This window comes from Lissotriton helveticus, chromosome 4_1, assembly GCF_964261635.1.
Source record: "Lissotriton helveticus chromosome 4_1, aLisHel1.1, whole genome shotgun sequence".
In the NCBI taxonomy this organism is placed as follows: Eukaryota; Metazoa; Chordata; class Amphibia; order Caudata; family Salamandridae; genus Lissotriton; species Lissotriton helveticus.
The window spans coordinates 1,175,385,805-1,175,413,636 of record NC_136063.1 but is presented as its reverse complement, the minus strand read 5'-3'; the positions used below and the strand labels follow the sequence as shown (position 1 = coordinate 1,175,413,636).

General features: G+C 46.3%; 1 protein-coding gene across 2 annotated transcripts in view; it reads left to right on the top strand.

Annotated features, from left to right (window-relative positions):
- The window catches only part of PIGN (phosphatidylinositol glycan anchor biosynthesis class N), a 1,090,233-nt gene that overhangs the window by 63,684 nt on the left and 998,717 nt on the right, over nucleotides 1-27,832 (top strand). The window contains exons 2-3 of one of the 2 annotated variants that reach the window (XM_078687756.1): nucleotides 3,648-3,771; nucleotides 19,471-19,511. The gene's annotated coding sequence lies outside the window, so the exon portion shown is untranslated. The remainder of the gene's footprint in view (nucleotides 1-3,647; nucleotides 3,772-19,470; nucleotides 19,512-27,832) is intronic. The other variant, XM_078687755.1, reaches the window with a different exon arrangement.

Genomic DNA, 27,832 nt, shown 5'->3' with positions numbered 1-27,832 from the left:
AACTCCCAGCCTGATGACCAGCCTCTCTCCAGATTCCTTATGGCTGGTCTAACAGTGAACCTTTTGTTGTGGCCCAGAATTCATTTTTTTTTGCTCTACACATTAGAAATATCCAGCACAACACAGTTCATTAAAAGCATAATCCAAAACCGAGAGCATCAAATCAAATAATGTATGCATTTGCTGATATCTAAATATATATATATATATATATCACCCAATGGCAGGCACCATTAGGTAATTATAGTTAGGATCCTGATTCAAACAGGAAATACATTTATTATGTTGCTAATAACTTTGGGCCTGTTAAACAAACCTCTAAAAAAGTGCTCTTTTTTGCCTAGTTTGTGCATGGAAATTGGCGGGGTGATTCGTCAAGCTGGGGTCGGAGGAAAAAACAGGGGTCTCAAAACATGTTTTCCTCATTCATTTTCGCATAGGAACTTTTTACACAGTTCCCCACCTAAACTGCTGCACGGATTTACACCAAATTTGCCAGAAAGCTAGATTTTGGGGTAAAATGTTCAGTAGTTTCTGAGCAGCTAAGCCCAAAAACATTGTATATCTAGGGATCAGGGGGGTGACAAATGCCCCCGCAGCCCCAGAGGTGCGGTGGTTGCAGGCTTACCCATACTGGAGGGGGCCCCTTCAGCCCCTACAAATGTGAGTGCAGAGGCCCCTTCATCATATCCTGCAGGAGGGTCTCCTCATGTTTTGTTGCGCCACTGCGAGGGACACTTAGCCTCCATGGATCCCAACAGATCTCAAGCCGAGATCTGATAGGCTGCCACCACCTCAATCAGGAAGTGGTGGCAGCTATCTTAGGACTCGGAATGGGCTAGGGCCTAGGGGGAAGACTGGTTTATTTTGGGGGGGGAGGGAGGCACGCATGACCCCCCTCCTCAGGCCGATTTTGGCCCAAAGGACCCCATGCCAGAGGCTGGGCATGTTTTTTAGGGGTTGAGGTTTGCAGCCCTCTCCCTGGGCCGATTTCCGCCCAGGAACACTATCTCCTGGGGCCTAGTGTGTCGTTCAGGCTAAGGGGCCATGTGGCCCCCTCCTTGGGCCGCTTTTAGCCTTGGGGACCCCACGGAGGGTTCCCTTGTCTTGTTTAAGGAGCGGGGGCATACGGCCTCCCCCGGGTTGATTTTGGCTCCAGGGACCCCAAACCCCGAGCCTGGCATGCTTTTCAAGGGGAGTGGGCATGCACCCCTGCCCACGGACCATAGGATTCCATCACCTGGGGTAGGCATATTTTTTAAGAGGAGGCTGATCGGGCAGCCCCCTTCCCTGAGCCACTAAAGCCCTCGGGGACCTCATCCCTCCGGCTGCGGAACTAAAGTGTTAGGGAAGGGAGCCGCACCCCCCCCTGCCTGAGCCATTAATGACTGGGACCCTATCCTACGGGGCCGACTCACAAGCTATGTCCTGGGAAGCCCACCCTCGGGACATAGCAGATTCACTCCCTGCACCATCATGGGCAGGGAAAGCTGTATTTTCTCTCGCTTGGCTGGAGAATTTTCAAAACTTCTGTAAAAGAGGAACAAAGACCAAGTCTGCTCCCAGCACGCGTGAGCTTTGTAAATACTCCTCCCACTGGGAGCAGACTTTTGATTTGTTTCACTGCCCGCACTGACGTGGGCAGGGAAACAGATCAAAATATTGCACAAGCCCAGAGGGAGCATCATTAGAGGGAACAGCATACGTAGCTGCCCCCTCTAGGTGGGAGAAATGCCAGCTCCCACTGCATGCGGGATGCCGGCTGGGGCCTTGCAGCTACCTCCTTCCCGTGACCCCCAACTAAAGTATGGTGGGGGACCTGGGTGGGCACCTGGGCACCCACCTTTAAGTGTGAGGGCTCCAGGGGATGGGTTCCCCGGGACCGAAATTGGCCCTTGGAGGGTGGCCATGCAGCCTCCCCTTCTTTATTTTAAGTATTGGCCCTCTGGCATGCGGTCCCCAGGACCTAGTATGGCTGGAAAGGGGCCACGCCGACCCCCTCAACTTTATTCTAAAAAATGTCCTTGGTGGATGCAGCCCTTCCCCCCTTAATAAAAAAATGGCCCTGGGGGATGGGTTCCCCAGAACCTAATGAGGCTCGATGAGGAGGGCCACATGGCCCCCTCCTTTAAAATATCCTCCCCATCGAGAAAAAAAGGCCCTGGAAATGGGGTCCCCAGGGCCAGGCCATGTGTCCAACCCACCTGTGGTGCAGAGTTTAGCTGTCTTTGGATTGGTTGGCTTCAGGCATTGTGGCCAACCCGCAACAACAGACAGCCAAAGGCTGTGCGCAGCGTGGGATTGGCTTTATGCTTGGAGGTGGCCGCAGACCTGGCCCTGTAGCCAAACTCCCGCCATGCACAGCCAAAGGCCCTAGGCAGTGTGGGGTTGGCTGAATGCTGGGAGTTGCCCGCTGGCCAGGTTTTGTCGCCAACCCACAGCGATGCACAATTGAACGCCCTGCAGGGTGTGGGATTGGCTGCCTTTACAGGATGTTGGCCATAAGGCCTGGCCACAGGCTAGACCTTGCGGCCATCCCTCCATGAGGTTGGCTGCATGTGTGGTGTGGGCTGCAGGGCCTGGCCACAGGCCAACCTCCCCGCATGCAGCCAAACCCCCCACTGCACACGGCCTGCAGCGTACTTACTTTATTTAAAAAATAAAAAGAACTATAATTTCACTGAAATGTTACTGTTAAGTAACAATGTAACCTTTTAAACTCTGAAAACCACAGAAATTCACCAGTTATAGTTAACTCAAGTAAATATAATTTGTGCCCTAGCGTAACTATAACTTGCGCCCTTGCCATTCTAATTACCCCACATATTACATCACTTATGACATCTTCTGTGGCATCATTGATAATATCACTGCAACATTTGCACAGTGGCCTAGCTAGACCTAATGCCAGCCGGGGGGACCCTAAGTTTGCTGCCTAGTGCAGGTAAGGTGGGGGGTGGCGGCCAACGGACAACTAGTTCCCGATTAGCCGATTTTCCTCACTGTATTTTCTCATGCGCTGGACACATCCAGGGGTGTCGCACTTTGATGGATGGACCAGTGTGTAGGATTAGACTAGGGCAACATGGTCCCAAATCGTGGGACCACGAGTATAGGTGTATTTTATTGTGTTCTTGTTTGCTTGGATAACATTATGAGAATTACATTTTCAAGTTTACATTTAAATTTGGCATAGGCCCCCGTGTTTAACAAGACTTATGAGAAGTAATTATTATATACACATTTTTCTAAATTGTAGCAATTGGGAATTCGCCACCTTCCTAGTGCGATATTGCAGATACTAAATTACTACGGTTGGGCGACATTGCAGTTAACCGATTTAGTGTGGCTATGATATATAATTTGGGGATCTGTTATCTCCTTTTCCTTTTGGATAATTTCATAGATATTGTGTCACTATGGTCGGGCGATATTACAGAAACTGGATCACTGTGGTTACATTTTAGAAATGTGTACCCATAGTGGATGAGTTGTGATAGCATACAATCATGCAATTTGGTTTCTTGTTATCCTCGTGTGAGAATGTAGGTACCCATTGTCTTGATATGTGCTATAAGGACCATCATATATTTTGGTAGATTGTACAGGTTTAGAAGTATTTCCTGACAGTGTTTGGGTTCCAACAGGTATGGTGTGTGCTGGGTCCAATATAGATACGGACTGGAGAATTTCAACTGATTATCATATCATGACATCACGCTTGGTAATGAAATTGACTCTTGCATGAAGGCAACAAGGGCATTTTGCAAGGTAGGGTTATTTTTGTCACTCAGACGTAGAACACTTATAGAAACCCGTTACTATAAGCTTCAGTTTGTTTCAATTGTTTTTCCCCCTTTCTTTTGCTTTGTCCAACACAGATATAGCATCATTAAAATGTAATTCGAAGAGGGACACTATTGCCTCAAGTATTATATTATATATTAATTTCATGGAATTTCCAACTGGTACGTTCCTTTTCCTCCCTTTCTTTGATCTGATGATATATCGGTTCTTACTTTGTTTTGTTTTTTAAGACCTTTATTTGCATCATCAGGATAAACATGCGTGGGCCTACAACCAATCTGGCCGGCCACAAGTCAAAGACGATCAAGAATCAAAATAAGCGACACAAGGCCAGTTGGCAGGCAAGCAAACATAATTAAATAATGCTAGAAATGGGATAAGCGGCAATAACGGCCCAATATCAGGATCAATGAGGTCTATTTTATAATAAGGGGACAAGGCTCATGGCTGACTCACAAATTCGGGAAACCCCAGAAACCAGAATACACCCATGCCAAAACGAGAGGAGGGGGGGGGTGGGGGGGGAAGAGGATGTAAGGGCACGAGTCGACCATAGCACAAAACAAACGCAAAATATAGTGGAGAAGCATACAAGTGCTACCAAGATCTCATGTCCCCCACCCAATAACACGCTAACAGAGGCAAGGGGAGCGGATAAACTGTACGAACCGAACCCACTTTTCTCAATACGAGCCTGGGAAAATGGGGGAGGGGGGGGAAAAGGGGGGGGGAGGGGAAAGGGGAAAGGGGAAGGAAGAGGGGGAAAAATAGGGGGGAAACAGAGGGGAGGAAACCAAAGAGGGACAAAGAAGGGGGGGAAAGGAAAGGAGAAAGAACAAAATAACAAAAATAGAAAAGGAAAAACACAATCGTGCCAGATGGGCGCCACCCCGGGCCAGGCAACCCGCGGCCAATAATACAGAAGAAAGTGGAGAGCTGGCGAAAAGAAGGGTATGGCAGTCGCGACGAAGCATGGAAACCAATAAAAGTGGCAGAGCAACAGACCCCAACCCACTCATGCCAGAGAAGCGAGGACAGAAGCGGCACCGCTATAAAGGGATAGAAAAGGGCCATAGAACCAAAAGAAAACACTTGAAAGACCCCGCCCACCCATCCCACCATTCCGCACCCCTGCAGAAGGCTACGGCCTACCCTCCAAACAGCGTGCCTGTCGCCCTAATCCGAAACCCGAAATATAGTGAAAAAAGGAAAGTAGAGGAAAAAGACAAAAAGAGGAGGAGAGGAAATACGAAACAAAAATAAAATGTGAGGGAGGAGCCAGAGGACATGAGCAAACACATTCGGCTACGACCCTCCCCCGACCAACGAATGAATAAGTATCAAATCAATACTACACCTTCACATACAGCAAAAACCACAGGGAGGGGGAGGAGGAGGAGATTGTAGCGTTTCACCGGGTCGGGAGTACAAACATCAGTGCAACGGGCAGGTAAACCAGCAGACTATCATGTCGTACAACTCACCCCCAACCCTTCCTAACCACGAAACCAACCCAATAAAGGATAATGTGGAGCGGACCACCCAGCACAAAATAATCGCAATGTTGTCCAGAGTCACGGCAGTGATATAAATCAGGGAGAGCCCTCGTACGGAGGGAATACAAAAAGTCAATAAAGCAAGTCAATTGTAGCAGCAACGACAGGGCAAGCAAAGGCAAGCCGGAGTCCAGGTGCGCAGTTCGACAGTACAAAGGTACCCCTCCAGGACAAAAGTTCGAATCCAACGAAGCGGGAGCAAGCAGCGGCCCACCATAAGTCCCAGGTATCCGGGAAGGAGCAGATCTCCGCGTCGTGTGGAAGTCCTCGAAATCCAGGCGGTGAGGAAGCAGAGGGTCAAAAGTCACCGGCCCATCAAGCGGCCGAAGAACAACAACAGCAACTCCCGGCGCAGCCGAAGGGGGCGAAGCAATGGCGGCATCAGGACGAGAGGGGTGCATGAAAGAGCGGCGGCCCAAAATGGCGGCGAGCCGCATGGGGTCGGTAGAGGCACCGGGGGCCAAGACAGCGTACAATGACATCAAGGCGTCCAGGACATCTCCGGGCGTGGGCGCTCGGGTACACACCCAGGCCTCCGCACAATCCAGCCGGCAAGGAGCGTCGGTGCAGAGCGGAGCACCCCCCGCGTTGTCTGTAGCCATCTTGTGAGTTTCGCCGCCCCACACTCCACCGTGGGCCCCCAAACAGTTCCCAAATGTAGGACTTTACAGACCTCCGGAGGCTCCCAACAACGGCCTCACCGGCACAGGATGGGCGAGCGCCCGATGGGGGGGGGGGGGTCCCTTCCCAACAGTGGCAGGCCCCACAGGCGAGAGCCAGGCGCGGGGTTCAGGGCCGCCGGACAGGACAAAGGCGAAGGGACCCCTTCACACAGTCAGCCCCCAGCACATCTCGTCCCCCTCCAGCCGCACGGTCCAGTCATCGGGCCGGTTCAGGATCTCCGGGGCACACGTACAACGGTTCCCACCAGTGGCTCTCTCTCGCGGCCGGGGCCGGCAATCTCTTCTCCGCCGGACGGGTCCCGCAGGCGAGGTCCCGGTCTCGAGTGCCCGGAGGCCCCAATCTCACCGAGGGCACAGTTGCGGACCCACAGCACACAGGAACCTCCGGACCAGACGGTGAGTAAGAGTGGGTCTTTAGATTTCAAATTCTGTATTGAAGTATCGTCGCAGTGCAGGATATATTGCAGGATAGTCGAGGTTAGCCGGAGGGTCGACGGAGCCGAGCTAAAAGGCGGCCATTCCGTCCCCGAGCTAGGCTCCTCCCCCCTGGTTCTTACTTTGTTAATTGTTTTTTTTGTAATTTTTGGTGAATATTTTATATTTGTTTATTCACTTTATATTCCGTCAGGAGGTCTGGTAAAAAAATACTGTTTCCATTTCGCTAGTTTTTACTAGTGGCCCTTCCAGTAGCAAGTCCCTTCATTTATTGTGGACTAACCTTAGTTTGTGGGTTATCTTTGAGGAGGCTTTTTTGGACATGTGTACGCTTGAGTGCCTTTTGAAATTAGGTCATATTTTGAACATCTTTCTGATGCCCCAGTATTGACAAAAGAATTAAGCTATTCCAATACATAACTTGCCTCCTTATTCAATTGTTGGCTTTGTCTGTTTGTTGTCTGTTGTTTTTTCTGATGTTATTTGCATAAACCCTCGCTTTGTGTCATCACCTTTTCTGTCGATATATCTGATGTATGGTCATATATAGGGTAACCTCATGTTGAATCTTGAGAATATTTAATGACTTATGAGGTTGTATCAAACATATATCATGTTTTTATGTACTCAATTGTGTCACATATGTCATAATAAATGTGGTATATAATGTTTGTGTTTATCATGGTTTTTACATGTAGATTTTTATATGTAGTTTAACTTTGCAGCCCTGAAGAAGTTCTGTTCGCAGAACGAAACGCGTTGGCTGTGGCTCATTTAAAAAGAAAAAAAAGCAATAAAGAAGGAATTATAATCATCTTTTCAATACGGACTTGATATGAACTGATTTGATTGCATATAATTGGAAAGTGGTGCAACTTTAATATAACTGATATAGTTCCTGAGTGGGTTTGGCGGCCGACAGACGACTTGTTCTTGGGAGCAAGGGGATGGTGTTAGTCGACAGACACAACTTACTCACCTCTGCCACCCCCAAAAACAGTGCCTCCCCCGCCCATCCCAGCTACTCCACTGCATTTGCAGTGAAATTATTGATGAGAAAACTGTGTGGCGGGGCGCAAGTTATAGTTAAGTTAGAGCACAAGTTATAGTTACTTGAGATGCCAAAACTAGTCAATTTCTGTTATTTAGATTTTAAAACATTACGTTGTTACTGAACACTAACATTATAATTAGGTGAATATGTCAGTGGCAACGTTGACATTTTTATTTTATTTTTTTTTAAACTGAAATTGACAAGCTATTGTTAAAGTCAGCAGAGCTAACTATAACTTTTGCCCCTGCCATGCACTGCTTGTGACCTTACATGTAACTTCACTCATGACATGTTCTATGACATCATTTGTGACATCACTGATGACATCTCAAACGACATAATGGATGACATCATGAACGAAGACCACATGGCCTTTCTCGTCGAGCCTATTGTGACCCTGGTTACCCCACCCTCTGGGGCCATATATATTTCAAAGGAAAGGAGGCAATGTGGCCTCCCTCTCCAAGCCATTAAAGGCTCTGGGGAGCCCACCCATAGGGCTAAAACTTACAAAAAGGGGGAGGGGCCTACGCACTCTCCTCCCCGAGCCTTTAAAAGGCTCTGGGGTCTTCATCCCCCAGGAGAACTACTTATCTTAAAGGGGAGGGGGTTGTGTGTTGTCCCCACCCCCCAAGCCTTTTTTGGCCCCAGGGACCTCCTGCCCATGGGCCAGCATTAATTAAAGGTGGGTGCCCAACCAGGGCACCTACCATACACTTGTTGGTCTTTGAACCAATAGTTTGTGAATTCCTCACAAACGAGTTATGGGAATGTAAGGAATTAACTTTGAAAACATGGGTGTCTATTTGTTTATTTTATAGATATGTCTAACGTGAAGCAAGGACATATATTGTGTCTCCACTATTAATCTACTAGTTACCACCTTGATTGGGAGAGTTGCGCAACCGGTACATTCCATCACACGTGTGAGGGACATAGCATTGTGTAGGAAACTATCATTGCTCGTACTTATAGACAGTATACCATAGGAAGAACAAGGTGATTAGGCTTATACTATATGAGCATGTTTCTAGCCATATTGAAGAAAAATAACTACTGTGAGAGTTACAGAGTGAGGGTTTCTTTATATTATCCATAGAACTTACAGGAAGAGTGTTAGAATGTTGATTGTATGTGTACACATCAGCTCATTGTGTAAAAAGAAATATTATTGTCATCGCTGAGTTCTCAAGCCAAGGATCAACCAGATAACTATGCTAGACTACATAGAGATAAGAGTAAGGTAATATACTTCCTAGATGTCCCAAAATGTATAAAAATTATTTAGTGTTATCACTGAAGGTACGCCAAACCATTACACATGTTTTGTATTTAGATCAAACGTGAGCAGTTAAGCCTAAAGTTACATGCTCCCAACTGGAGTTAATTGTATAGTTATTGCTTCAGTTATTGCTACGTAGAACCATTATATGCCCATATGGGATTGCTGCGTAGTCTTAATATATTGATCAAGATCTGCAGGTTCATTAAAAACCATATTTTCACCTTCATGAAAAATCCTCATTGTAAATGGGCCAACAAAGGAGAAGTTATTGTGTGATTTCAAAACTGATCTCAAAGAGACAAAACCTTTTTGTGTTGTGATTGTAGCTTTAGCATAGTCCTGGGATATTCCTGTTCGAGCCCTATTCCATTCGGTCCTTTTAAATTTCCTCATACAGTTCAGGATCATTTCCAAATGTTGGAGTTTGAGAGGAATAAAGATTAATGGTCTCGGTGATGATTGTCTAGAGGGAATCCTGTGTACCTGCTCAATCGCAAAATCCTTGTTAAAGGTGAGTCCAAGGGCTTGTGGAATCCAAACCTGGAAGAACAATGAACAGCCACCCACATTAGCTTCTGACTTTTCGGGCATGCCAAAGATTCTGAGGTTCCCTTACCTATTTTAGTCCTCCAGTTCTGTTACTCATCTTACTAGCACTACCATGTTTCTATAGAGTAGGGTTGATTTCTTTTCTTGAGCAGTCTGGAATTCGTCGGTTTTACTGATTCTAGATTCCGTTACTTTAAGCCAATTAGCCACTGCTTTGATGTCTCCCCTGAGTCTACATCTTATTCTGCAACATATCAGTGTTAATTTTAGCACTTTGCGTTAGATCATGCAGAAAGTTTAAATGCTGAAGGATTAATTCCATATTAGCAGCTGTCTTGCTTTCCCTTTATGGGTAAATCAGGTAGTGGCGGTACTTTCTTAGTTCTTTTTAGTCCGGTTTTCTGATCTTTAGCATCAAATGCGTTCTTAATGTATTTCTCTTTAGCATCTGCCATTTTGGTTACAATGATTTTCCTGTTATGAGACCTATACAGTACTTAATAAGTCTTGTTTTGTAATTAGGCGTTACTACTAAGAGCCACCCAAGTATTCAGCAAGTGTTACATGAGTACTCCAGAAATCCTCAAACATACTGGCGCTATCATCTTACCGCTGTTCAGTATTAGAACATTGGAATGTGGAGCACTCTATTGAGTACAATGGAGTGCTCCGTGCTTCTACGGGCTGGGAGAAGCCGGCAGAGCAACATTCCAATGTTGTTTTTGTTCACAGCTGCTGCGGTGAAGAAAGGCCTCTCAGAGCCCAAGGGTATTTAAATCCCCTCGGACTCTGAGAGGCCTTTGCTTTTAGTAATTGAACATTCTGCTAGGGGCAGAATGTTCTAATAGCCTTAGAGCCCTCCTAGCTGCCTCTACCGGCCATTAAAGGACCGTTCCCTTGTTAAAGGCCCTCGCCTGGAGCGGGTCTTTAATGGACGGTAGAGCCTGCTAGGGTGGGCTCTAAGGCTATATTAGAACATTGCAATGTTGAGAGCTCTGTTGAAGACAATGGAATAGCTCTGGGTTTATAAAGGCTGGTATAAGACCAGACCTACAACATTCCAATGTTTGCCTTCATGTTTCTCACTTTTTGTTTTAGAACATTCTACCTTTAGTGAGTGGAATGTTCTAATTGCCATAAAGAAGGCAATGTAAGCGTGGCGCACAGTTGTGGTCGAAAAAAAAGTTTGTTGGAAGGTGAAACCAAATTAATCAATTTAAGGTGCTCCTTACAGGTGACGCAACTGTTCAGATGCGTCCAATAGGATTATGGGGTTGCGTGCGCTACTGGGGTGTAAGCGCATCCCTGTGGTGGGCACTCTTGTGTGGACCTGTGTGTAGCAACACAGCGGTTCCAGAGAAAGTAAAGTTCCAAACTTATAGAAAGTTCTCAGAATTTTAATTCGAATTTGCATAGATATGTTTCATATTGACTTCATATGAAAAGGTTGACAATTGTAGAAATCATCTTTAAGCGTTAAAGAAGCTCCAAAAAGCTCCAATGCATTTCGGACAGATGTCCTTTCTCAAGGAGCTCTGCAAACAAAGGATATACGAAAAACAACAATGAATATTGTATCTCATTATCATGATAAATCAATAAATTACTGCACTCAAAAATATATATAAAAATATAAATATAAATCAGTGAGGACAACCTCATGCACCCATATTCGTGAATTGGTAAAAGAAGGTGTTGGCGGATAGATCCGAGCATGAAATTGCAAGACCCTGAACGGTCAGTAACATGCGGGTAATGAAGCGTTTGTAAGACGATTATCAGCAAGAGGTGAGCGTGCCTATCACATAGCGTGATTTCCGACGAAGGACGAGTGCCTTTCAAAGTGAGTGAATCTAGTCAAAGTCAAAAAACGGCTCCCAAGAGCATGCAAAGGTAACGGGTGAAAAAATAGAAAATAAAAACACAGTTACGCGGTGATGTCTACCCAAGTACTGCTTACTTCAAAAACGTGGATTGGAGCACGTACAGCTCCTGTTCAAATGGTGGCTGTCTGCGCAGAGTGTGCGCGAGGTTTTGACGAATGGATCTCAGAGTGATAGAAAGAGAAAAGGGTTTAAGTGGAGGAAGTGCAAAACGTGGCCATCTTGGAGTGGTGTTTAGATAGAACGTGGGTAAGGTAAAAGTGGAGAAGAATAAAAAACTATAAACGTGCAGTATATCAAAAGCATGCAACAAAAGCAGGATTAGGTGCATCAAAAGATGCCCAGGTGGGCATTCATAAATAACAGCTCAGTTCAGTACGGTCATTGAGACCAAAAGGTTTTTAGGATTGCAATCTGTACATCCATGATGTTTCTCGTTGTAGAAGTGTTTTATTATTGTCTCTCCCTTCTGTCTTGGGGACGATTTCCAACACTAGGTATTTAAGTTGTGCCACGCTGTGGTTGGCTTCGTTGAAATGGATGGCAATGTTGGATTTAATGTTCTTCGTTCGAATATTGGACTTATGTTCATTAAGTCTGGTTTTGATTTTCCGACTGGTTTTGCCCACATAGGTTTTGCCGCATGGGCACTTTAGCAAATAGATCAAATTGGCGGAATCACAAGTCGCGTCAACGTTGAGCCTGATCTTGAAGCCCCGGACCGTCCCATCGTATCCACTAGAGGTTCCATACATGAACCAACTGGCAAACTTATTGACCGTTACCTCCAGCCCATGGTCTCGAACGTACCCAGCTACATTAAGGACACCACGGAACTACTGAATAAGCTGTCTAACATTCACTTTCTTGAAAACGAAAAACTCATCTTGTGTACAGCGGATGTAAGAAGCCTATACACCTCCATCCCCCATGAAGGAGGGATTGATGCTGTAGAGCAAGCTTTACTCCAATCTGACATTGATGACACTTTGAAACCTTTCATCCTGGAATTAATGATATACACTTTATATCATAGTTATTTCAAATTCGAAGAGAAATGGTACCTGCAACTGTCCGGGATGGCCATGGGCAATTGTGCAGCGCCGACCTACGCTAACCTGTACATGGGGAATTTCGAGCAAAACCACATTTATCAAAACAACATCTGGACGGACAACTTGAAATTTTATGTTCGTTATATTGACGATTTACTTTTCATTTGGAAAAACACCGAAGAGAGTTTGAAATCAGCTCTTACTGAACTCAATTCCAAGGATGATCGAATTGACTTCACCTGGAACCTAAACCACAACGAAATCGCATTCCTGGATGTTCTTATCAAAATCACCCCCCAGGGTATACAGACAGACCTCTTCCGCAAGAGCACCGACCGCAACAATGCTCTGCTTTTCAGCAGTTTTCATCAGAATTCTCTTAAAAGACATCTTCCTTACAGCCAGATGTTGAGGATTACTAGGATTGTGTCAGACCCTGACACCAGAACTAACCAGATTCTATCCATGGCATCAAGGTTCCAAGAGAGAGATTATCCAGAAACTATCTTAAAGGAAGCGATTGATCGCACTGCAACCATCTCACGTAAGGAAGCTTTACAAAGCAAACCGACAGCCCAGAATGAAAGAATGGTATTAGTTTCAAGGTATTCTACCTCCAGCAACAAATACAAGAGGATCATTTTGAAACACTGGCGTATACTTTCTTCTGAACCAGATTTCGGTGAACTATTTAAAGATCCCCCCATTTTCGCCTACACTAGACCAATGAACCTAAAGGAACTACTTTCTAAATGTGACAGCGAACCCACCTCAAACCAACATACGGGCACACGACCATGCCACCATTGCAGCAACTGCAACAACGTGATCAAAGGCAACTCTCTCAACCACCCCACGAGAGGCTTCAAGATCAGGCTCAACGTTGACGCGACTTGTGATTCCGCCAATTTGATCTATTTGCTAAAGTGCCCATGCGGCAAAACCTATGTGGGCAAAACCAGTCGGAAAATCAAAACCAGACTTAATGAACATAAGTCCAATATTCGAACGAAGAACATTAAATCCAACATTGCCATCCATTTCAACGAAGCCAACCACAGCGTGGCACAACTTAAATACCTAGTGTTGGAAATCGTCCCCAAGACAGAAGGGAGAGACAATAATAAAACACTTCTACAACGAGAAACATCATGGATGTACAGATTGCAATCCCAAAAACCTTTTGGTCTCAATGACCGTACTGAACTGAGCTGTTATTTATGAATGCCCACCTGGGCATCTTTTGATGCACCTAATCCTGCTTTTGTTGCATGCTTTTGATATACTGCACGTTTATAGTTTTTATTCTTCTCCACTTTTACCGTACCCACGTTCTATCTAAACACCACTCCAAGATGGCCACGTTTTGCACTTCCTCCACTTAAACCCTTTTCTCTTTCTATCACTCTGAGATCCATTCGTCAAAACCTCGCGCACACTCTGCGCAGACAGCCACCATTTGAACAGGAGCTGTACGTGCTCCAATCCACGTTTTTGAAGTAAGCAGTACTTGGGTAGACATCACCGCGTAACTGTGTTTTTATTTTCTATTTTTTCACCCGTTACCTTTGCATGCTCTTGGGAGCCGTTTTTTGACTTTGACTAGATTCACTCACTTTGAAAGGCACTCGTCCTTCGTCGGAAATCGCGCTATGTGATAGGCACGCTCACCTCTTGCTGATAATCGTCTTACAAACGCTTCATTACCCGCATGTTACTGACCGTTCAGGGTCTTGCAATTTCATGCTCGGATCTATCCGCCAACACCTTCTTTTACCAATTCACGAATATGGGTGCATGAGGTTGTCCTCACTGATTTATATTTATATTTTTATATATATTTTTGAGTGCAGTAATTTATTGATTTATCATGATAATGAGATACAATATTCATTGTTGTTTTTCGTATATCCTTTGTTTGCAGAGCTCCTTGAGAAAGGACATCTGTCCGAAATGCATTGGAGCTTTTTGGAGCTTCTTTAACGCTTAAAGATGATTTCTACAATTGTCAACCTTTTCATATGAAGTCAATATGAAACATATCTATGCAAATTCGAATTAAAATTCTGAGAACTTTCTATAAGTTTGGAACTTTACTTTCTCTGGAACCGCTGTGTTGCTACACACAGGTCCACACAAGAGTGCCCACCACAGGGATGCGCTTACACCCCAGTAGCGCACGCAACCCCATAATCCTAATTGCCATAAAGCCCTTCTACCTCAGGCTATACCAGTTGTTAAAGGCCCTCTCCCTCATTATAGGCCGTCACCTGAGGATAGGGCCTATACTCTGGTTCAGGGCCTTTAACAACCGGTATAGCCCGCGGCAGCAGGCTATATGGCTATATTACACGGTTTGTCACCCTCTCCCTGTGGAGCAATAATTTATTAATGGCAAATTTCGCTGTACACTCATAGAATCACCATTATCTGTCTCTTTTCTCAACCCCAAATGCTCGGGTTCAAGTGCAAAGCATCTATTTTAAAATGTTGTGAGCTCATGCCATTGTAAACGGCACAAGTATTGTTAATTGCCACCTGTGTTGTTGCTGCCAGTGAATAGTTGCTGAGATTATTAGATTATGTTTTTCTCCTGTCTGGAGACCTCAGGGTTGAACTACTGGATTTGTTCCAGATTTAGGCATATTTAAAAAAAAAAAAAGATGTAGCAGTGAGCTGTTTTTGATAAGCAAAGGTTATTTCATTGACCAACACACATTGCTTCCATGCAACACACGAGCCGCCATTTTGTCTGTCTCCTAAACAGTATGGTAGGTTTATTTTTCCATTTTGTGAAGATGGGGTTGTGGTGACAAGGAGACCAAGTTCTGAACCCGGTTGGTCACACATTTCAAGTTACGCAACAGATTCCATGTTGAGCTTAAGTTAGATCTCTATTTAAGCAATGCAGTTATGCTTGTTGGTGATTAAGTCTCTAGTGGAGCAGATTGATATTCAGGGCTATCAACATAGAATCTGAAGAGGTTCTGGCTTTGCTGTTTATTGCTTTTGTTTAGCTTCCAAAGAGTGAAGTGTAACCTGGCTGATCACTACTGTGAGCAGTCCCTATGTTCAAAAAGCAGCAGATCTACATTTTGGAGTTAGCGCATAGCTTCGGTGAGTGCTCCTACTCTCATACAGTTCGATCACAGAATCTAACAGTGCACCTCTGAAATCTGTGGTTGTTCCAATGCATGCGAGTTCCTCTTTTTGCATTAAGGAATACAGGGATCTTGTGGAAAAAACGTGATATTCCTATCCTTCTTTCGGAGCTCCGTAGCTAGGTGGCCATCTTGCCCAGGCCTGTCCACGTCCCCTTTCAATATAAATATTGATGTATGTAATCACCCCAATTGTCAGAAAAATATGTCTAGCCACAAGAATGTTTGCCAAAATAATGGTTTTGAGACAAAATCTACATTAAAGAATGGCATGATTAGTTCTAAGAATTACTAAACGTAAGAAATGGATTAACAGTTATAGTTACAATCACCACCTCCACCCTAATGCACGGGTGCGACTGTGAGGTATTTATACTAAAATGGCTGGTGTGCCGCATGTCAAGATGAGCTGCTTTTTCTTGCATTTGTTCAGGCCAAAGAACAGAAATATGATGGTGAGGACTTCTGCAGTTTGGAATGGCGGTGGATTAGCAACATGGTTTGTGAGCTCAAGTTTAGGAACATAAAGTGATATTGTAGATCACGGTTGAAGATCTGAAAGGGTTGTTCATGGATACTTCATTGGGTGTAGCAAGGATGCCACAAATTAGGATTGGGTTTGGTAACTGTAAATTTAGGTTGCAGCTAGGTGTCAGAGGGAAGAGCCCAAAACCACCTAACGGCAGGGCACAAGCCCTAAAAAACAGGAGCAGAGGGACTAACGAAATTGAGCAATATGCAAGGGACATCATGGAGCGTGACATCACAGCGTGCGACATCATGGCACGTGATATCGCACATTAATTTGCAGGATGTGACATATGAAGAGGCATCACAACCCATGATCGGACTGGAAGTAACATCACAAGAAGTGACATATCTTTTTTTGTTTACATTTTTTAATTACATTTTCACATATCACGCCCCCCTGAAGAAGGGGGATAAGGCACAATGAAGAACATGTTACACATTATCGAAGTGACATCATATCTTAGGACTTCACACATATATTTAGCAGGTCTTTTATGAGTACATTTGAGTGCTTTACGAGATTTAAAAAATGATATTTTGCATCGGGGTTGTGCCAAAAAAGTAATGTAACCCCAATGCAAAATCTGGACCTCATTTCTTTTTTTTTTTTCTGCCACAAAAAAATTTGCAGCAAGGAGAAACATGGCATTAAATCTATTCTGCTCAATTGTTTGCAAAGTGTGCATTTTAACATATCTTATGAGTTAAAGGAACCTGCTGTAGAGATCTTTTTGTGCCCAGAAAATCTCAGGGAATAATAATAATGGAAAGATAGTTCCTGAGGTTAACGCATTTGCTGAAGGGATCTCTGTTTATCTAGTACCAGTTTTAAATCAGAGTAGCATAGAGGGTTAATATGTCTCCTGCATAGCACATCATGTAACATGCAGATGACAGGTTTTTATTTTATGTAGCTAGGTAAGGGGGTTACTGCTTTTAACACCAAGATCCTTTTGTTACTTGCAGGTCATACATTGTGAACCTTCCTATATAGCACAGTTCGCTATGGCATGTGACTACTACACCTTGTAACACTTACAGTTTTATGTAACACACCCTGTACATTGATTTACATACTTGCATGATTTATTTTCAATGTATAATGTGTAGTGTTATGTAAAGCGCTCTGAAACCCTGCATCCGCTTGAGTGGCACTATAAAAGAAACAAAACAAAACAGCGGTGTTTAAATTGTTATTTGTGTTAATACTGTGGCAAACTAGCACATCTGACTTGTTTGTAGTGCATGCATATCTCTTGTATACAGGGAGACTGAATTAAGTCTAAAGCATGTCTCTTTTGAGTACTTTTTGAAGAAATAACAAGCTGTGTGCATTTGCATCCCCTCCATTGTGTTTGCTTTAAGGTGTGAGGCTCCAGATAGCTCTCAGCCCGGATACTCCAACAAAAAGAGGCCTGATGATCCCTTAACTTTGGCCTTTGTTAGGGGCCCAGCTGGAATCTAATAAGCTTCCTCCCTGCCTGCACGTTGCTCTTCGGAACGAAAGCAGAAATCGTGCAGGCACTGCTGAATGCGTCCCGGTGTCTGAAAATTACACCAGGACAGGTTCAGCATATTTCCTTGGGCGGCAACTTCTTGGCAGGGTAGACGGTGTCCACCTTGTGAAAATAGTGGGTAGACCGTGTCTGCCCGCGTGTACTCTCGACTCGTGCCCTGCTTAACAGTATTTTAGGCAGCTTCATTAAGGTGCCATAATAAGAGGCTATAGGAGGCAGCCAGGGCCGGATAGGTAAGAAGGGCACACGGGCAATAAGCGATGGGCCGGTATCGGGGTTGCAACTGTGGGCCGCTTTTTTGGCCAGTGGCATGGCCGATTTGGGCTGTGTCTGTGCTGTTTAGATGCTGCCAGTGTCCCAATGGTCGTCTGAGCGAGCTTTCCGGAGGCAGATGGGACTCTATTACCTCACTTTTACCTATGGGGCGGAGGTGTCATTTCCAGTGTCTCGCCGGCCCATTAATGAATGCAGATTGAGCAAAAGTGGCCTTACTTACAATTCAGGTGTGGTTAACCATTGTGAACTAATCCAGGCACAATTAGCCCTGGCAAAGTTCAATTTTTTTTATCTCAGTGAAGTTAAGAAAGGATGCCCCTTTTAGCCCCCCCCCTTCTTTTCATTATACTTAAAACACTGAAGCAGAATTTGCAAAAAAGGCGCAATCCACAAATGTTGGCTACTTTTTTTCTTTCTTGCCTAGGCCTATTTTTAATCCCAATCCTACCCGAGAGGAGGCCAAATGACAATAAAATAATTTTGTTGCTAGGAGAAAGTGCACACTCAAAGGCAAATATATTTTCACCTGAGGCTCTGCAAATTCTTTCCCAGGAGCTGTTGGACTATCTCCCTTCCGCTGACTGTGACCACAGAGGTGTTTAGGAGACAGCTGCATGTAGGCTAATCAGAGCTTACATCAGTGGTGCAGTTAAACCCAAAGAGGTAACATGTAAAGCGGTTAGTACAAGAACTGAGGAGAGGTGTGTGGAAGAGAAGGGTTCACAGTAGAGCGTGTTTGGGATGTGAGATGTGTTGGAATTAGACAAATGTACACAGCAGAGGTGAAGAGGGAAGAAGGAGGTGCATTGGAAAGGTGTTGGGCATATAGTAGGTTCAGGAAAGGTAAAAGCGGAAGGACAAAATATTATTTTTAATTAAGTAAGCCATCCTATGCGCTATGCAAAATAGGGTGGGTCCCGAAGCATCTTTGACAACCCTGGATGATGGTATAATACACAATTAGCTTGTCATTTCGGTATTCATCACCTTTTTAGGTCAAGCCTAGGCAGCGAGCATGCGCTGTCCCTCAACATGCTGTATCTCGACATGCTGTATCTCCTCTCTGGGTTTCAATCACTCCTATCGTTTTTAATTGGTTCTTTTGTGCACTGTTCTGAAAATGTGGCTTTTCAGTGGTGCATTGACTGTATTTGTCCCTCCTTTTGGTGTTTGGCTCCCTCCTATGGCTACTGGCACTATTACATGTACTTGTTCCCGCCTATCTATTTAGGTTAGTTATGGCACAATCTTTTTGAAATTTTTTTATTTGTTATTTCCAGCGTTTTTTGTAATGCTGTGCTTTGGTGCTTTTCGAGGGAAAGGCTTTCAGCTGATGGCAATTACAGTTGCAGCATGTGAACACAAAGTTTGTTTAATTATATGTTTTTTGAGACCACACAGCTTTTATTTTAGCAGCATGGCGTTTGTGTGCCGCGCTTCAGGTTTCATATGCATTTATTTTATTTTTTACAGGAAATAGCATATGTGCTTTTGGGTACGGATTGGGTAGCGTGTGTAAACTAACTTGGGTTAATTTTATGCTTGCGGATATCCCACGCTGCTCTTGTTATAGCAGCAAGGCACCAACTTCACGGACGCAGGGCTTCTGTTTTCATATTCTTTTTATTGTGTTTGTTTGTTTCTTCCTTTTCTTACGCTGTCTTCTTTCTATTTCCAGCTCCGGGTGGTGCAAAGCAGCCAACGCTGGACAGGTTTCAGGTAAGTGAATTCTTATTATTGAAGCCCATTCTGTCTTTGTTATAGCTTTTGGTTTCATATTCATTTTTTAGGGCTCGCCTGCTCGCTCCTTACCCACCACTCACACAGGCAGAAGAAGTTACTATTGTGCATGAGAGGATGGATCCTCCTCACAGAGACTCTTTTCCCTCACCATCTTTGTCCGCATCTAGTCACTGTGCTTCTTCGAACAGTACTCATCTCCTGACCACGAACACAGCATGTAGCCTTTTTAGTACCCCCGGAGACTGCATGCGGGCTGCATGAAGGACATGTGTGCACTCTGCAGTGGACCCTGTTTCAATCGTGCTTTAAACAAGCTAGCTTTAATCGTTGCTCAATGTATAGGAGCTATTACTCTGGATGGTTTGAGTTAAGTGTGTGTGTGTGTGTGTGTGGAATTAACTTTTGTCTTGCTCGGGCTCTGGTCACCGCCAGGATGTTCTTAACACCCATTAATTGGTTATGTTCTCCTTGAAACCCGCCTCAGGGCTTTCGGGCTCCCTCTGGATTGCAGCTCTGCTGCCACATCACAGGGAAGCAATGAGAGCAGTTTGCCATCCTCTGTCCGCATGCATGGATACAGTTGGTAATGTGTCAGTGTATGTTGTTGTTAGAAATGGGGGTCTCTAGTTAACAATGGTTTCCACCTTTGTTCAAGTAGGGACCCTTGCTTCTAGTTAGGGTAAGGGAGTTACGCCCTTAGACAATCCCTGCTGTCCCCCTTGGTAGCTTGAGGGGAGACAGCCTTATCTCAGAGGCAGTGTGTAAAGCAATTGTGCACACATACAGTAATACAGTGAAAACAATAGAAATGGACGCCACACCAGTTTATTAAAATAAGTCATCTTTATCTAACCAAACAAGACCAGAAAAACAAAAATCTAACATACAGTTATCAAGATATGACTTTTAAAGGGTAAAAACAGTTCTACCAAAGCAAACTATAGATGCAACACTTTAAACACAAAGTACCTTTGATGCATCAAAATCATAAGCAAAAACAGCTGCTGGGAAGGTGATGCATCGGTTCCTTACGCACAGGGATGGGGATGCGTCGATTCCATGATCTAGGGGGGGGAGGGGATGCGTTGTTTCCTTACTCCCAGCAAGGGAGTTCAGGTGAGCTGGCGGTGAAGTATTTGTGTCCTTGAGACTTCAAAACAGGAGGCAAGCTCTACTTCAAGCCCTTAGAGATCTTTTTCAAGCAGGATACATAGCTCACAGCAAAGTCTTTGTCCTCTCCTTGGAAGAAACAGCCACTGCAGGCCAATCCCAGACAGCCCACAGCAAAGGGGCAGTACTTCTCCTTCAGCTTTCCCAGCTCTTCTCCATGGCAGAGGTTCCTCTTGAGTCCAGAAGTATTCCAAAGTTTTGGGGTCTGAGGCCACAATATTTATGCTCAATTTCGTTTTGTTCTCTTGTGGCAGAGAAGCTCTGTGCTCAGTCAAAACCAGTTCAGTCCTCCCTGGTCCAGCTTCCCAGCAGGAAATGGAGACAGCATTGTGTAAGGCATACCAGGCCAATTCAGGTGCAAGGAAATCTCCTCCCACTACACTAAACGCAGCCCAGTTCTATTCAGCCCTGACTCATCCAGGAAAGGCGGAACACACCTCAACCTTCTCAGTGGCTGGCTACAGTGAATGCACATCCCCAGCCCCTGTTACTCCAAAGCCAGACAGTCATACCACAAACCAGCAGAGGCACACCGGATGGCTAAGCAAGAAGATACTCACTTTCTAAAAGGTGGTATTTTCAAACACACTATATAAAAATCATCTTTACTAAAAGATGCATTTTTATATTCTGAATTCAGGCTGAATTCAGGCTCAATCTTTCTATCTTGTCCCAATGGGCAGTTATACTTATAAGATGTTATAAATAAACTCCCATTCTATCCTATGGGACAGATAGCCTTTCAATACACTGTATTTCACTATCCGGTCATGTCACACACATCAGTACATGTCCTACCTTTCACATACACTGCACCCTGCCCACAGGGGTAGCTTGGGCCTAACTTAGGGGTGATTCACATGTTATAAAAGGTAAGGATAAGGCTTGGCAAGTGGGTGCACTTGCCAGGTCGATATGGCAGTACGGACTGCGCATAGACACTACAGTGGCAGGTCTGAGACCCCTTGGAAAGGCTGCTTGTGTGGGTGGACTTCGACTTACAGGCCCTGGGCACCCACAGTGCATTGTACTATGGACTTGGTAGTCACACAAACCAATTATGGAAATACCAATCCATTTTCACAATTTAAGGACGGAGCACTTGCACTTTGGCACGGATCAGCAGTGGCAAAGTGCCCAAAGCATCTAGACCAGCAAAAACGGAATCCAGTACACAGCAAAAATGCAGGAGATAGAGACAAAAAGTGGGAAAACAACACCAAGGATGCCAGGTCTAACAGTTATTTACTTGTTTCTGTGCCATCTAAGTGGCTGCTGCTGTCGCTGAGAGTGGCTTTGATTTGCAGAGGAGGTGGAGACACTGCAGCAGTTAATAGCTTTGCTTCGAAGCTGTCATGGGTAACCATTTGCTTAAATGCTGCAGAACTTTACCGTCCCTAACTCGGAGAAAGGACTGATTATGCTGACTGGCATATTCCCATTGTCTCAAAATTTTCATGAATATATATAAAAACTTGAATAATAAGTGTGTTAAACATCTTTGTCGTCATTGTTTTTAAACAGCCTTCATGGTTGGAAAATATATATATATATATATTTTTTTTTTTCTTTTTTTCAAAAACCTTTATTGGAGTAAGCATAGAAAAGTACAAGAATGGGCCTACAACCTCACGGACTGGCCGCTAATAACAAGGCACAATGCATGAAATAAAAATGTACACCCGTGGTTAGGCACAGCTCGAGTACAAAGCATTACTCTTCCGCTATCACAGAACAATTTGTATTTTTATTTTTACAAAAAGAAAAACAAACACTAAAAGGCGAATGCACAAGAATTAAGGTCAGCCCAAAGAACGGAGGGGACGGTCCACGATCAGGAGAACACACCCAGAGCCCGGAGGCTCCAATCAAGTCGGGAGGGGGGGAGGGGAGCAGCGGGGAGAACCGGAAATATAAAAAACCTTATGGAAAGGTTCCGTGAACGCCAGTCTAGGGAGAAAGGACAATCTCAGCAGTGTCTACAAGGGGAGGGGTGCAAATATCCCCACGATAATCATTCCACTGGCCCCAAACCTTCGTCCACGCCCTGGGTCTGCCCCTGGCCACATAAACCGTCTTTTCACGAAACATGGACCAGTCCATGTTGTCTTCCCACTTCGAGACCTCAGGGGGCCTGGACGCGCCCCAGAGTTGCGCGACATCCCGCTTCGCAATCATGTAACCAAGGGTAGCCCATCTGGTCTGGGCCACAGAGTAGTCAGTGGGCTCCCACACATTCAACAGACATCGTCGAGGCTCCGGCCGCAGGGCCACATCCGTCACAGCAGTCATCACCTCAAGCACCGCAGTCCAATAAGCAGCTACAACCGGGCACTCCCAAAGGATATGTAAAAAGGTCGCACTCAAACCACATCTACGCTTACATAGCCCATCCGAAGAAAAGCCCATCGTAACCAGACGCGGACCAGTGACATAGATTCGATGAAGAATCTTAAGTTGAACCAAACGGAGACGGGCAGGAATGGCCACCTCCTTGGGAGAAGAGAGTGCCGATTGCCAATCCTCGTCGTCCAGTTCCAACCCATCGCCAACCCAAGCCTCCCGAAGTCGGACCAGTAAGTCCGCCCGATTATTAATCAATTTCTTGTAAATCAGAGAAATAGTGCTATCGGGAAGATGCCCATCAAGGACACGGTCCTCGAGGGGGGAAGATTCAGGCAGGGCCTCATCAGGAACCAAGACTGAGGCGAGGGCGTGCCGGACCTGCAGGTAGCGAAAAAATTCCCTACCACTCAAACCATATTCCGCCTGGAGGGCCTGGAACGACTTCACACAACCGTTCGAGTACACGTCACCCACCTTACAAATCCCAATCACATCCCAGCGGTCGAAACCCTTGGTAGACCAGAGTCCGCCCAAACGTTCCGAGGCCTAAAGCGGCGTCGCCAAAGTCAATCGATCCTCCCACCCCAAACTCACAGTCGCAGCTCGCCATACAGTTACTGCAATCTTGGATGGGCCCACAAGATGGCGCCCGGCCGATCGGGAATAAAGCGCTCTGGTAAAGTCCCCACCCGGAAGCTGGAGTCTATCCATCTCGAATGCAGGATTACGACCCGGGGAAAACATCACATGATTAATGGCAGACAACTGGGAAGCCCAGTAATATCGCTTGATATCGGGGAGCGCCATGCCCCCGTCATACCAGGGGATGGTGAGTTTCGCGAGTGCGATACGCGGTCGCCCATCCCATATCAATTGCCGTTGAAGACTCTCAATCTCTTGGAAATAGGTCTTAGGAATAGCGTCATAGGAGTTGTGAAGCGCGTAAAGGAATCGCGGCAAGGACATCATTTTAAACAGGGCCGCCCTGCCCAGAGGAGACAAAGGAAGCTTGCGCCAACGGGCCACATCCAAGCGCAGTCTAAGCAACGGTGGGAGGAGATTACGCTCAAAGCGGAGCGTCGGGTCCAATGTAATAAAAATCCCTAAATACTTGAAACCCGATTGGACCACCTGGATAGGAAGTCTGCTCGGCAAGGGGGGCAAAACCCCCGAAAGAACATATATGCAGGACTTGGTCCAGTTAATAACGAGGCCCGAGTTGGCTCCAAAAGAAGCAAGAACGTCAAACAGAACAGACAGAGATTTACGCGGGGAAGTGAGATATAAAAGGATATCGTCTGCGTAAAGCGAAACGCGGTCCTCAAAGTCCGGAGACCAGCGAATCCCCTTGAGAGACGGTTCCCACCGAAGCCAGGCAGCCAATGGTTCCAAGGCGAGAGCAAACAGTAACGGAGACAAGGGGCATCCCTGACGGGTACCCCTGCCAAGGGTGAAAGGAGCCGAGACCCTACCATTCACCACTACTTGCGCCAGAGGTGCCGCGTACAGTAACTGGACCCAACCAATAAACTCAGGTCCAAAACCAAATTTCTCAAGAGCCGCCCAGAGATAAGGCCACTCCACCGTGTCGAAGGCCATGGATGCATCCAACGATGCCAAAATGGCCGGCTCCGTCAGAAGCCCCGCCCTCGCGATCGCGCCGTGAAGACGACGTAGGTTCAGAGCCGTGTTGCGATGTGGGATAAATCCAGATTGATCCGGATGGACCAAGTCACTAATGACCGTCAAGAGACGGGATGCCAGGAGTTTCGCCAATACCTTGGGTTCACCATTTAGTATGGATATGGGCCTATAGGAGGAACAAAGATCACGTGGTTTACCCTCCTTGGGGATGACAACTATCGTGGCCAGTCTCTGATCATAAGGGAGAATACCCCGTTCCCGGGACTCCAGAAACATGGCGCGGAGATACGGAGCCACCCTATCGGGACGCAACTTGTACAATTCGATTGGCAACCCGTTCGGGCCCAATGCTTTGCCCGAACGGAGGGAACGGATAGCAGTAGCTATCTCATCAACCGTAAAGGGGGAGTCCAACGCCACACGGTCTAAATCAGAAACAATGGGCAGGGCTATATCACGCAACAGAAGGCGAGAGTCAACCACATCCCTCACAGACACAGGGGTATACACCACACGGAAGTACTCGGCAAACCGGTCAACTATCCCAATCGGGTCCGTTACACTCACACCACATGCAGACTGAATCACGGGTACCACACGATTAGCTCTCTCCTTCTTATCCAGCCACGCCAGTAATTTACCCGCTTTGTCACCCACATCATACAGACGTCCCTGTTGCTCCCGAAACATCACTTTGGCGGCATCCGTGACCAAGGACTTATAAGCAAATTGTTTCAGACCCAGGGCATGGAGTTTCTCAGGCGTGATACCAGATTCCAAACCCTCCTCCAATACAGAAATCTCCCCCTCAAGATCAACCACCTCTCTATTCCTCTCTCTCTTAGCCTCAACAATAAGGGAGAGGGCCTGCCCACGAATCACGGTCTTAAAGGCCTCCCACAGGGACACAGCAGATGAAACCGACCCCTCGTTATCCAGAAAATACGAGTCCAAGGACTTAAGCAAAAGGGTGCGGGTCTCGGGGGAGGTGAGGTACCACGGATTAATAGGAGCCACCCTGCCCACCGCCTCCACCCCAACCTCAAAACGAAGCCAGAGCGGAGAGTGGTCAGAGATACCCCTGGGCATGTGCACAATCTCACGCACCGCCGGGGACTGAGCCGCAGGCATCAGGAAATAATCCAGCCGAGACAGACTCCCATGGGCACCAGAGTGAAAGGTGTACTGAAGCTGCGTAGGATGCAAAAGCCTCCAGCAATCCACCAGGCCGAAGGTATCCAAAAAGCCACCCAACCACTGCTGAGCCGCCGGGGTATCCCTAGGGGGGTGGCGATCATGGAGGCCAGAGACTACCGAATTAAAATCACCAGCCAGAAAGAGAGTACTATCAGGAAGGTCCAACAAGACACGGCCCAAATCTGAAAAAGTAGAAGTCTGCAAGCCGGGGGGCACATAAACAGTTAATAAGGAGAGGGCACGGCCTTCATATCGACCCACAAGGACAGCAAACCGCCCCCGGTCATCCTGAATAACATCATCAATAGCCAGGGGGAGGGAAGCCCGAATAAGGATACCCACACCCCTGGAACCCGAGGTAAACCCCGAATGTGCTACGAGGCGATAGCCCCACCTATTCATTGCATGACAAACATTGCCTATCAAATGAGTCTCCTGCAGGAAAACAATGTCAGGGGATAAACGTCGTATACATTTCAACACCACACTTCGTTTGATACGATCACCCAGACCGTTAACGTTCCACGAAACAAATCGCAACCCGCTACCCCCCATCCCACCCGACAAAGCCCAAACCCCCCATCAATGAGCATGACCACAAAAAGCAATTCAAATACAGAATAAAGTCGCCTTGAACACAAAACACACAAACAACGAACTTCCCAACCACCCACCCCCCCAATAACAAGAAAACACCCCCCACCCTGCACCCCTGCAAAAAGCTAAAAAGCCACCCCAACCTGCAGTGTGCCTGTCGCCCAAGAACCCCTATTCTACACAAAGACCCCGGAGGAGGAAAGGCTCCGTCCCACCCGCCCCCCGATCAAACCAATAGCGAGAAGAAGACCATACATCAAAACACAAATAAGGTAGAGGAACATAGGCTTACATCCCTGGACCAGTTATACAAAACAAGGCATCAGTCAAAGACGAAACGTTCAGCTCTCTACACCACCTTCAGCACCGCCCGGGTGGGCTTCGGACTCAGTCTCAGGGGGACGATTAGGCAGGGAGTCCAGCCAGTCATTCGCAGCATCTGGCCGATCAAAGAAGAAAGTTCGATCATTATACTCCACCCGCAGCCTGGTCGGAAAGAGCATTGCGTAACGCATCCCCAAGTCCCTAAGACGTTTCTTGGCACCACGAAATCCCATACGCTGCTTCTGGACCTGTTGGGAAAAGTCCGGATAAAAGTTCACCGTGGCATTTTCAAAGGCTACCGGGCCCTTCACCCGCGAGGCCTGCAGGATAGCGTCCCGATCTCTGTAGTGGAAAAGCTTTGCCACAATAGGTCTCGGCGGGGCGCCTGGCTTGCCCTGGCCCCCCGGGACACGATGTGCGCGCTCCACTGCGAAAAATTTACTAAGGCCAGACGGAGAAAGGTGGTTCTGGATAAGGTCTTCAACCAGGAGATCAACCGAGTGGGGTTCTGGGTTCTCCGGCACACCAACCACGCGAACATTACAGCGACGTGCCCTGTTCTCAAAATCCTCCAAGCGCCGGGTCATGAAATCGTTCACCCTACGGAGATTGCCAATCTCCGTCTGAATATCAGAGACGTCCGTCGTGAGGCTGGAAGATTTGATATCCAACGACTTCACCTTTTCGTTAGTCTTGGAGAGATCGGCTCGAATCAAATTCACCTCAATTGCCACAGTGTCAAGTTTGTGGGCCAAAGTTTCGTACTGTTGGCCTATGGATTCCCTCATGCCAGAAATGGCGCCCATGATGTCCTGCAAGGAGGGCTCCGTCGACGCATCCAGTACTTGGTCCGACGCAGTGGGACCGGGCAGGGCAGCTCCGGGGGACCCCTTAGAGTGGGTATAACGATCCATAACATTAGATTGAACCGGACCCCCGCGCAGAGATGTCTTCGTCTTGCGCGTCTCTCGGTCCCCTCTGCCCGCCATTTTGAAGATGCGTCACGAGTAATGTCACCA